Raw genomic sequence first — 13,418 nt, forward strand, 5'->3', positions numbered from 1 at the left:
TCTCTCTCTTCCCCTACTCCTGCATAGGCAACACAGCTGTAAGAGTCCTGTGACAATTCCCCCTACTCAAAACTCTGGAGAGTTCAAACTGGGCCAGCCAGGCTGTGGCACAAAACCACCCAAGTCACGGGTCTTGCCTTCAACCTTTCAGCCTGTTGGATTGCAGAGTTCCCAGTGGGACTGCGCCACAGACTTAGTTCTGTTCCTGGATAAATTTGGAGGGCGGGGATCAGATACCTGTTGTTCCTATGAAAGAGAAAGAACAGAAGGGAAGAGAATTATTGGAGTCTGCAGGTTCTTGGAGATGATAAAAATAGAATATTAAAAAAATAGACAGAAAAAAAAAAAGTATGATGATCTCTGATCTTGCACACGTACAAAGATATTCTTTCAAAGATGGATCCTGGACCCAGATCTTACAGTCTCTAGGAGTAGGTACAGATTTGGTCCACAGTCATGCTGGTTTGTTACACAGTATTTAAATCTCCTTCCTACTCAAACTGTCTGTCTGATGGCAAAGTTTGAAGTTCTTCAGATTTTTATGATTCTTTTTTTCTATTTTTTAAATTTTTTCCCCAGAATTCTGGAAGAGAGCTTCCCCTCTCCTTCCAAACATTCATATGACTGGCATTGCTGAATAATATTCTCCACCACCTGTCCTCTATCAAATGCTTTATTTTTCTTAAAAAAAAAGTTCCTATATTTCTGCTGATCACTGCTTCTCTGAGTTAGAATTTAGCTCTGCTCCTAGATGTGAACAATTGTTAATCCAATTCATACAGTTGCCAACCAGAATGAAGTGTCTGTTACATATCTACCATCTATCCTTTGTCTCTCCAATCTATTATTCCTCCTCTCCAGCCCATCTTTATGTTCCTTTCTAGATAGTGTTGAACACGAGAACATATGACACTCACAGAATCTTGAAGAAGCACAGGAAATGGGTCCTCAGATCCATTTTATGTTCCTGATATCCATTTGCTTTCCGTAGGAACAAAGTGGGATTGGAAGTGAAGGATTTGAAGCCTCAGAACTAGTACTTGAATATTGCAGCTGGAGTAGATTTAAACCATCTATGGCCTAAACTCTCTTTGAAATCATTTTCATGTATTTCACTGATTTATTTTAATATTACTTGAATTTTTAGGTTTGTGATAGTTATGCTATATAAAAAGCAAAACTCTCAGTTATTAAAGTGTGACATGGACATATTCATTAAGCTCATCACATAAAAATGTCTCAGAAACTGGATTGTCTGACTAATCAGAAGAATAAAATAGTTTTCCCTTGATTCTGGTTCTTGTTTCTTTTGTGTAGTTTCTCATGTACCAACGAGAGTGTTCCTTCAATGTGTGATGCCTATTTATCACTCGTTTTAAATAGCAATGTTCACTTCTTGTCAAAGAATGATTATTAGCTGGAAACAAAGATGGGATTCATTCAAACAAAGAGTCTTTGGCCAGGTCTGTGGCAGCAATGAGAAGTGGTGAACAGAGGCAATTAGCAGCAATTCCTTAAGCCTCACTTTCCACAAACCCTTCTAGGATGTCCTGTGGCTAGCTTTAAAGAGAGCAACAGTCTCAGCCATCGTGTGTTGAAAATTAAAAGGAACAGCGCTGATTCACATGAGTAACAATGCTAGCATTTTAGAAACAGACAAATGGAGAAGTCATAGTTTTTGTTTGTAGCACAACGGCTTTTGTAGATGAGAATATTGTTGCAATTATTTTCTTGTTTGGAACAGACCATCTAGTAAAAAAAAATGAGTGCAAAAAATACAAGGTCATTGTATATAATACAGAGGAATAATAACAGACTTCCAACATCTGAGGAATCAACAGTTTCCTGTATAATTTGTACATGTAACAAATGGCTTATCAAACTGGTAATACTGTGCTCTTCTAAAGAGCTCAGAAAATCCAATTCCATGATCACAATGCACAGGTTCCAGTGTCTTGTACAAGCTTATTGATCTGCCCTTTCCTGAAATAGAATCTTGCCCCAGGATTGCTTTCTGCATAAGAAAATGATACAGTGCCTCTAAGGCCAGAGTTATCCCTATCCAACCTGGGTTGTTTTTAGGTATTGTCATGGGTAAATTATTATAGTCATCCTGTGGATACCTAGCCGGCCATTTAAACCAAATAATAATGATACCTTTATTTGTTTTGTTTTGTATTTCTGCAGTGCTGAGGTGTGAACCAAGGGCCTTGCACATGCTAGGCATGCTCTCTACCATGGAGTTACATCCCCAGCCTCATGATAGCATTTTTGCTAATTACATCAGATATTATTTTCAACTATTACAAGCATTTTTAAAATTGTTTTATCTTCAATAAAGGTATGATGTTGCTAATGGTACTATATCAATAGGTAAATAAATTAGGTTTCTGCTGTAATCATGCTATGTAACAAATACCCATCATGTTTTGATGGATTTTACCAGCCATCTTTTTTTTTTTTTTTTTTTCACTAGGCTGGGTTAGTTTGGATCTGCATTTAAGGATCCAGGCTGAAGGCTCCCTGAGGTGTTTCAAGAGCACTGGCTGCAACTTTCAAAGTTTTTAAAACTCTGGTTTAGAACAGGCACATCATTATTTCTGATCACTGTTTCATTAGTCAAAGGAGATAACACTTGGCCAAGCCAAAGGGGAGACCAAATGCCAACTCTAGGGAAATTATATTCAGTAGGAGAGAGAAGGAATAATTATGAATTTTTAATACAATATACCCCAATGATGCAAATAAAGAGATAGAAAATAAAACCTAGTATCATGTAATAATATGCAAACATCATGCTAAGAACATTGCAATTGCAAAAGAGGTTAGGATGTCATTCAAATTGCTTAAAAGGTATAAATGGAGCTTGTGTCCAGACCAGGAGCAGCTCTGTTCCCATGAAGTCAAAACCTTCCAGGAACTGACATGGATTCCTCCCTGACTCAGGTACATGCACTTTCCTCACCTTCATTGAACTTAGTATTTTGGCAATAATGTGACAAACAGCAGCTTTTCTCCTGGGCTTATTGCTAGCTTTTGCTTCACATATTCATTTTTACCAATTCCCTTATTTTTACTTATTCACTCTGGGTCAGGCATTTCCAACATCCAAGCTCTCACCATCAGCATTTGGACTTAGAACACAAAACTATGACCCCTGAGGCTGTGTTCTTTACATTTAAATGATTCGACTTTTTTTTTTTTTTTTGTACTGAGAATGGAATCCAGGAGTGCCTTATTTTTAATTTTGAAAAAAGGTCTCTTGCTAAAATTGCCCAGACTGGCCTCAAACTTGGGATCCTTCTGTGTAAATGATCCAACATCCTGTGGAGAATAATAATTAATCTTGAAATATGGCAGTTATAAGTCAGCGAAAATGTTATGAATTTAGACTATTTATTGTACATAAAATTATGATGATTTTATATATTGTATTTTTCAAAAGTAAATATAAGTTGTGGGGCATCCTAAATACCAAAGAATTCAGGAGACAAAGTAGAAAAAAGACAGTGTATGCTTTTATCTTAAAATCTGTCATTCAGATTTACAGATTCTTTCTAGTACAGTGGTACTTGGCTGTAATCCTAGAGATTTAAGAAGCTGAGGCAGGAGGATCACGAGTGTGAAAACTTTCTTAAAATTTTTAAAAGGAGATGGGGGTGTAGCCAGCGGTAAAATGTCCCTAGATTTAGTCTCCAGTACCAAAAAATAAAAATAAACATAATTTGCAGATTTGCAATCTCTCTTCATATGGTATATGTCCTGTATTTGATTTCTTGGTAACCACATTCAAATGATGGCAAAGTATGAGCTTTAAAGGGTCTATATAATCCTACTCAATTGATATTAACTATCAGAGACATGATATTGAAAGTCTCTTGTTTTAGTTTAAGACATATGTATCTTTTATTCAAAACTAATCCCAATATGATACATATGCAAATCTTCCAATTTAAAAGTTTAGAAAATCCATACAAATCTAACAAATTTGTATTTCATAATAACAACAGTTTCCAAGTTAGAAAATACTTACATAACTACTTTTTCTTTATTATTCAGATCTAACCATATTTTTAGATGTTTGACTTCCAGTATGGGTGCCGCTTCAAATAAAGAGTTCAAAAAAGACAGGAACCTGAAATCTCAAGGAAGAAAAGGAGAAAGAGCCACAAAGGTGTAGATGGTGGAGAAGAGCATTTTCAAGTTTAGTGGTAAATAAAAGATAGACCTTCTTGGATGGATCAGCTTGAGGTGTTCATGAGACATGGGTAAGAAAAGGCAGGGTACTGATGACAGTGAGCAGCCAGGATCTGGACTCTGGACTCAGGTGGGCAGGGAGCTGGTTACCTAGTGTGAGTTTTGACATGAATGATCATGACTTCCGGGGGAAGCATGTATGCAGACCATCAAGGGCAAGCAGTTTGCCTCCGAATAAACAGTCAGGACTCAGTTTCTACTAATCATTCATTAACTACGTAAACTTGTTGAATAAAACACTGATGTGGATTTCATTTTTATAACTTGGGAAATGTGGGAGTCTATATCCTCTCAAGGTATTATAGATTTCAATTTTTTTTATAGATTTTAATGGATCAAATTAAATGAAAACCTCTTGATTTAACATATGGATGAACCGCTAACAGTTGTATCAAGCCTCTTTATTTTAGGTCAATCATACTTGGAATCTGTTTTGTCCTTTGGCTTAAAATTATAATATGTATAGCTTTGTGGCTGGACCAAGTGGTATCCTAGCAACAAAATGATAAGCACTTTCTTTGCAGTAAGTTAATAACCTCAACAGGCTCACACATAGAGAGAAGGAAAAAATGCTGTCACTCTGAAAGAAACAAATTCTTTCACAACATAACTGATAAAATTTATGTTTTCACTCATTCAACACGTATCTGTTAAATACCTAATAAATGCCCACCACCATGATAATAATTGAGGATTCAAGGTTGGTGTCTAGCATGAACCTGGGCTTCTGTATTGGGCAGATTATTTTCAATTTATAAATTGTTGGACCAAGGATGCTCTGATTTCAAATGAAAATACATTGAAGAGATATGTGCCTGTATTAGAATTCTCCAGAGAAACAGAACCAAGAGGATATATATATACACACACACAGAGAGATTTATTAGGAAGAATAGGCTCATACAATTAGAGAGGCTGGCAAGTCCCAGGATCTGCAGGGTGAGTCAGCAAACAGGAGGCCCCAATGATTTTGTTTGCCTGAGTCTGAAGGCCTAACAACAAGGAAAGCTGCTGGGTAGTTCTAAAAGTAAGGCCAGCAGGTCGAAGACTCAGGGGAAACTAATGGATCCATTTGAGTCTAAAGGCAGAAAAAAAGCCAGTGCCCAGTACAAAGGCAAGCAGGCAGGAGGAACCCTCTCACCCAGGGAGGGTCAGTCTTTAGGTTTATTCAGGCCTTTATTGATTGAATGAGTCTTTCCCACATTACAGAGGGCAATTGTCTTCATGCAGTCTAATAATTCAAATATCTTATCCAAAGCAGCTATACAGAAATGTCCAGAATATTATTTGGACAATTATCTGTGTACCTCATGGCCCAGTCAAGTTGACACATAAACTAACCAGCATAGTTTCTATTTCCAAGGCTAATGCAGTAATAGAGATGAGACAAAATGATGGGCTAGGAGAAGAAAAGGATGACAAAGATTTGAAAGATATGAAGGAGGCCGAAGGAAACGGAGGACTGGATTTCTAGAGAAAACATGCCATTGACCTATACTTCGTAATATGTGTTTATTGGGGAAGTTTGGGAGAGGGAAGTACATGAAGAAAACTTGTAAATCAATCCCCTGCCCCAAGTCCTCCCACCATGGAGCTACCATTTGTGAGTAGGTATTTGCATGATTCTGTTGCATATGTGGTTGTATGTAAATGCCACGTACCTGGAATTGGGAGACTGAGAAAAGGAGATTAAAAAATAAAACTGGGAAATTTCCAGGCAAAACCAACATGTGCCCTTCCATTGCTGCTGCTCCCTGGACACAGTGCTGCAGTTCTGAGACAAGTCACAAACACACGGTTGTGAGCAAAATATTAATGACAACCTTGAGAAGTCACACAGTTCACTCTCCTGCCTTCAAGTGCACATTTAAGTCTTTTCACAAATGAGATTCTTTGTGTTTTTCTATTTTTCCAAAAAGGAACATTTCCGAGGCTCATTCATTATCAGTAATATTCAATTTCCTCCCAAACATGGTCACACAAAATATTAACATATAATAAAAATAATCTTCTAAAATAGCTAGGTGCTTCGATAATGTAATTATTATTGCTACTCTTAATGTCAAATGTTCTTTGTTCTATCTTCAAAAGACATCAATTGAGTGACTGGACTTGCTAATTGGCCTCCTTGGAACTCCATTCCTTCAACAGGTAAGTGAAAATTTGGATAAGAGGATCATTATGGAGCCTTTAGTCTTAATTTTGTATCCATGATTCTTAATGGCTTTAAAACAATTTTTTTTTCCTTCCAGCTGTATGCCTTATCATAAAAGGTACCATATTGCCCCCATGTGGTCAGAACTTAAATAGCACAGAAATGATTAAACTATCAAATGTATATTTTGTTTTGTTTGAATGAACTGAACAGTAAGTGAAATCCTATACCTACTAGAGTAAATCCTGCACTAAAATTCAAAAAAGGATAATAACAGAATTAATTTGAAACACCCATTCACAAAAAGTGTCAAGATTTTACCGAATCAGTATTGCAAATTTTTCATAAAGCAATAATAATCCAAATGCAAGTATTAATATTAGTCAAAATTAATGAGCACTATCTTTGTGTTAGGCACTACAAGTATTTTATATATTTCATCTCATTTGATTATTTTCCCTAATGCATCATTTTTCAGATGAGAACACTAAAACCCAGTGGAGAAATGAGCCAAAATATCACAAGAATCAAATGGTAAGGCCAGCATTGAATCCAAGTTGTCTGACCCCAAAGACCAAATCTTTCACCACTTAATTCTCACTCAACAATTATATATTTACAAAGTCTAGTTCTTTAACATTGCTTTCTTACTGAGATGTTCATAAGAAAATAGACAAAATGCTTGAAAATGTAGGATAGTACATGCATAAACACAAGGACTATTATGAAAATTTGAGCTCAAAGAATGTTCACATTTTTTTAATTATATATCATCTTGTTAGTCATATATTCTTCATTTGGTAGTTACCATCTTTATCAACCATGATATGATTCACTAGATAAAATATCTTATGCAATTAATGAGTTAACAGTTTGGGGGCAGCTCAAACTTTATCACTGGTGAGTGTGAAAATCTGTATTTGATTTTTTTCTTTTCCTTTTGCAATACTGGATGGAACTGAGGGCATCATATGTGCTAGGGACATGCTCTACCACTGAGCTATAAAATTTCATAATCAAGGGGAACTTTTTAAAGTTATACAGCTATATAGAATAACTTCATGAAATAGATGAGCAGTAGCAGTGTTTTTAAGTTGTATAAAGAAAAAATAAAGCCAGCCTTAGTTTGATAAGCAAGAAGGGCCTATCTACCTGCAAGATGCAACATATGACCTTGAAAGAAGGATGAAAGTGGGAGATGATACCAGGTAAAATTCGTACTCTCCAAGCAATAGCTGGATGCCTTTAGGTGCTCTTCATTTCATCTGGAAAATTCTCATCTGCAAACTAAAGAGACAAGACTGAGGGTTTGTATGTGTACTGCTAGCTTCCCCACTCCATTTTTGCAATGATTCTAAAGTTCTCCACCTTATTTTTTGGCCCACTTTCATTGTGTCATAGTCCGTTCCATGGACCTGTGGGTTAGGTTTCAAAGGAAAACCCCCTTGGCAGGATGAAGTTTGGTTAAGCTGCATGGAACTCACTTTGCTATTTGTCAGCCACTTCTGTAAGACTTGAGGCTAGTGATCTTATCTCTGCCCATAATAACTTAATGCCACAGTACATTCCATCTGAGCTTCTTGAAGGACCATGCAGATACGGAGGGACAGGGGTTCAAAGTCTCTCTCCCCAAATCTCACAGCTGAAATCATGCTTCCCACTCTGCCATCCATACTATGTCTCATTACGCCTCTTACTGTATATGTGTAATCTCAATGTCATCATAACAAAATTCTCTAGGTTGCAGAGTCAGTGAGAAAGTAAGAGGAAATTATGGCTGGGAAGGAATGACTATATGTATAAAACCTAAACAAGTTAAGGTCATTAGAAAATTACTTTATTTCCCCGGTGTTAATGAAAGTTGGCTCATATACTACACAATTACAAATACAGCATTGGTATTAGCAAACATGATGATTAAGAAATAGTAGAAGAAGTTCCCCCATTTTTAACCAACTCCTTGAAAAAGAGGGAGGGGAAAAGAAAAGCTCTCAAGTATTCATTTGGGAGGCAGAACAAACAACTCCCATGAGAGCTCCATCTAGTTCACAGGATAAAATCCCACAGCAGAACTTGGAGTCAGCGATGGCTACACCCCAGGTGGTTGTGGCTCCTATGTTAATGTCTAAATTGTCTGTGAACGCCCCTGAATTTTAGCCTTTAGGTTATTCTTCTAATTATACAGATCCTACAAAGATGGTTGTGAGGATTATCCCACTCTATCAGAATGTGTTCAGGATTTTTTGAATCATCTTACAGAGCAGCCTGGCAATTTCGAAACTGAAGTTGAATAGTTTGCAGAGACCCCAAACGGCTGGGTTACAATAGAAGATGCTTTGCAAGACCTGGTGGAACTCATCTACCAACAGGCTACTTCTATTCCAAATTTCTCTTATATGGGAGCTGGCCTAAGTAATTACCTGCCCCATCGTGTGACAATAAGCCCACAGCATGGCAACTTCCGCCAATTGCTACTTCAAAAATGAAGTTAAAGATCAGGCTGCAAAAGGAGATGAAGCGACTCCAGAATGATTTCACGTGTTTGTACTCTTTCTGGGAGAGCTTGATCTTAATTCGGAAATCCAGGGAACGAGTGGACAGGTACAAGAGTAGATACCCTTCAGGTTGGTCTGCGGGAACTGCTGACTGCCCTCTTCTCTAATCTGATGGACGACAACTTAATTTGTGCAGTGAAATTACTGAAGTTGACAGGGTCAGTTTTGGAAGATGCCTGGAAGGAAAAAGGAAAGGCTTATATGGAAGAAATTATTCAGAGAATTGAAAATGTTGTGCTAGATGCAAACTGCAGCAGAGATGTAAGACAGATGCTCTTGAAGCTTGTAGAACTCTGGTCACGTGACTGGGTTAGAGTCCATGCAACTTCAACATACAGAGGAGCGACACCTGAAATGATCCTAACACTTTATGAAGGAACCGACATTTTATACATCTGATGGTGTTGCTATCACTGCAGCAGCTGATCCAGATGACCAGGAGAAATATCAAGAACTATTTGAAATAGAGGACTCGTCTCCAGATTATGAAGAAAATGGGAGAGATTTATCAGGGAGTGGTGATCTATATTTGGATGATATTGATGATGAGACGGATCCAGAGATTGAGGAAACTTATGAAAAGTTTTTGTTTGAAATCAGAGCATAAGCAAATACAGTAAAGTTAAATTTCAGCATATCAGTTTTATAAAACAGTTTAGGTATGGTGATTTAGCAGAATATAGGAAAGCAAGAAAATGTGTCCCACTTATACCAAATTAAGGATGTTGAGTTATGTTACTAATGTATGCAATTTTAATGTTGTTTAACACTATCTAACAAAATCAACTTTATTTCCTATAACTTAAAATGTGTATATATGAAATAGTTTATTATGTACAGTTACTTCCACTGTTTTGGCTATAATAAAATTGATTTTGAAATTTAAAAAAAGAAATAGAAATAGATGGGATACAGTCTTCAAGTATGAAATTATTTTTGTCCAGGGACTTAAACAAAGAATAAAATAATAGGCTGGGGTTGTGGCTCAGTGGTAGAGCATTTGCCTAGCATATGTGAGGCACTAGGTTCAATTTTTGGCACCACATATAAACAAATGAATAAAATAAAGGTTCATCAAGAACTAAAATTATATATATATATATATATATATATATATATATATATATATATATATATGAATAAAATAAAGGTTCATCAAGAACTAAAATAAATATATACACACACACACACACACACAAAAGGTTAAAATTCAAGGTCATTCACAATTTATAATATAAATTTATGTATATAAATAAAGTTGAGTACTGGTTCTGAGTCTTTCCCCAAAAGGAAACTTTATTGCCAAACAATTATAGCTACCATTATGAATCAACTCCTATGATCCAAACACTGTTTACTCATTATTTCTAATCTTCATAACAACTCCAGAACTAGAAATTAGTATTTCTAATTTATACATGATGACATTAAGGCTCATGAAGGATAAATAACTTTCCTAAGGTCACAAAGCCAGTAAGCAAACAAGTGCAAAAACCCATGTTTATTCAAATACAAGAACGTGTTGCATCCACTCCATTATGTCATTTGGCATTACCTAGGGTCTTAGCTCAAGAATTGCCTTAGAGACTCTGTTGTACACAAATGCGATATTGAGAATGCTAATCAAATCAAATCATTTAAATCAAGTATTCCCTCAAAGCAATACTACCAAATTATTCCGAAGTTCATAGCCTGTGATCTGATTGCAAGTCAAATCTCTTCATCATATGTTGCTTGAGATAAAGGTTTTCCTATGATTGTTAAGGATAGGGTATGATTTACAGTCAGTATGGGTCACCCTTGTTTTCACAAGTTTCATCTAATACTAGTTTTTCTGTTTGCCTCTTTGCTGTCAGCCTTTCTTTTTCTTATATCTCTCTCTTGGGATAAAGTGATATTTGTGCAGGAAAGAGAAGTCATAGGCATGTAATTCTTGCAGGCTCCATCTAACTGGAGGAGAACAGATAGCTATTAAAGCAGAATGTGGCCTTGGCATAAATGATATTCAGAGAATAAAAGACACCAGAATTACTTTCTTAGACTATGAAAATATCAATTGTCTGCTATTTGGAATTATTACAGGAATGAGAAAAAAGGAGTTTTAGCCTCCTCCAATATGTTCTAGTCATGTTAGAAGTACTGTTTTTGTCGACTGATCCCAGATTCTTTGGAAGAAAGGAGGAGTGTGGAATTATGCGTGAAGACAGAATGACACTCTTTTGCTGCTGTGGTTAATAATGATTCTAAGGTAAACCCATTAGTGCCATCTCCACTGTCTGTGAACGCAGCAGAGCTAAAGCATTGGTCTATTCACATTTATTCAAATGTCATCAGAACAGAAATGGATGGAGGTTTCCATAGAAACCACTCATGGTTTCAGGTGATTCTCGGGGCATTTGTTCCATTAACTGTTTGGAGAAAGGTACATGCTGTGGCTTTTCATGGGTGCAGTTTTCTTTCATCATCAGAGCTTAGCTGGTGGATTTCTGCCTTCCCCTTTGATATTCTGCATTTTTGGCTGCCCCCTCACAGCTTTTCTTCCGTGGCTAAGAAAATTGACAGAGCCAACTCTACAAATGCTGCAATTACTGATAGCTGATCACACATTTCTTCTCTTTTGGCCAGAAAGAAAGTTTCAACGTCTCTTACCTAGAAATTTATGTAACATGATTTCTTGTTCAGAATTTGTATCATCTGTAAAGAATATTGCCAATATGAAGGGCAAGGAAATGGCAATGTCTGAGAACCCAGTTAAAAATGAGGGGGAAAATGGCAAAAAGGAGAGTTCGTGGCATTAGTAAAAGATTTAGGTATAAAATTCGAGGTTAAAAACAATAATTAGTAAAAGAAAAAAAAAAAAAAGTCAACACAGACACTAGGCAACTAACTGCCTAGAAAGTCCCTGGCCATAATAAAGAAAAAAAAAAAATGGGGGTGGGGAGTTACCAGGGATTGAACCTAGGGATGCTTAACAACTGAGCCACATTCCCAGGTCTTTTTATTTTTTATTTTGAGACAGGGTCTTGCCAAGTTGCTTAGGGCCCTAATACATCCCTGAGGCTGGCTTTGAACTCATGGTCCTCCTGCCTCAGCCTCCCAAGTCCCTGGGATTTCAGGCAAGCACCACCATGCCTGGCTCTAAGGGAGAAAAATTTTAAAGATAAAAACCAAATCGACTCGAAAGGAACCCAGTGACTCCCATGAGTTATTGAATGTCATGCTTTCCTGTAAGCTTTATGGGAACACAAAAAACCCAGCCTGCACTACATGCTTCATAAAAGAAAGAAAGAAAATGCACAGTAAGAATAAAGCAGTAAGAAATAACAAGATAGGTCCTGGAGTGCCTGGGGGCAGCCTGATGTATGGGCTCTGAGGCCTGAGGACTCAATAAATACCTCACCACGTCCACTTACTATTGGGGATCTTGAATGAGTTCCTTAATCACCTTACCTGTTAGTCTCCACATGTGTAATGTGAGGATAACGATTCCACCTTGGGCAACTGTCGCAAGGATTAGAGATAATGGAGAATTTCCTTCCTTTTCTGTGTATTCGTTATCTGAAACCCTGTAATCCTGAGGTTCTGCCCAGATGCAAAATTCCTCATAGCATGAAAACACTCACCGGAGAACTCATCTCTTATAAAATGGGTATTTATTCAAAAAGAGTCCCCAGATAAACCCTTGCATCTTTCTCAAAGTACTTGACAATTTTTAGCTGATTCTGTTTGGACTCTCTAATGTAACTTGAGTACTAATGAATTAAAAGGAATGCCTTGAGAAAGTGCAGGATTCTATGAAACAAATGATAGTATGAAGAACTGCAGAGGACACGTTGTGCTGACTAGTGCCAGAGTCCACTAGAGACAAATATTAGATCATCCAGCAGTGACTAGATGCATAACCTTGAGTAAGCAGCTTTTAACTTTTCTGTGTGTCAGTTTATTCATCTATAAAATGGAATGATGATACTATCTAGTGTAAGGATTAGACAAAGTTGACAATAAATGATGGCAAGGATGTGGGGGGAAAGGTACACTCATCCATTGCTGGTGGGACAGCAAATTGGTGCAACCACTTGGAAAACAGTATGGAGACTGAAGGGAAAGCAAGGAATGAGAGGCAAGTAAGTGAGAAATGAAAGACAGAGACCAGGCAGAGGTACACCAGGAGAGTTTACAGTCAAGCTGACAAATAAAGGCCATCTCTCTCTATGGCGGAGAGAGGCAAAACAGGCTTGGGTTCCAAGACTTTTATGGGACAGCCTCAGGAATCACAGCCCAGGGGGTCCGAGTGCAGGCAGGTAAGGGTTGGGTTGGTATGAGGGAGTGGTGAAAGGCTCTTGGGTGGGAAAGCGAAACTTTTTCTTAAATTGGCAGCTGTCACTGAAGATGGCCACCCAGGTGCTAAGCAAGGACCTTATAGAGATGCCTCAGAAAATTTGGAATGAAAC

General features: G+C 37.3%; 1 pseudogene; it reads left to right on the forward strand.

Moving 5' to 3' along the window:
- The first annotated feature begins 8,497 nt into the window (after positions 1-8,497).
- LOC143406350 (polyadenylate-binding protein-interacting protein 1 pseudogene) lies at positions 8,498-9,587 on the forward strand (annotated as a pseudogene).
- Positions 9,588-13,418: the final 3,831 nt, after the last annotated feature.

Source organism: Callospermophilus lateralis, chromosome 8, assembly GCF_048772815.1.
Source record: "Callospermophilus lateralis isolate mCalLat2 chromosome 8, mCalLat2.hap1, whole genome shotgun sequence".
NCBI classification, from domain to species: domain Eukaryota; kingdom Metazoa; phylum Chordata; class Mammalia; order Rodentia; family Sciuridae; genus Callospermophilus; species Callospermophilus lateralis.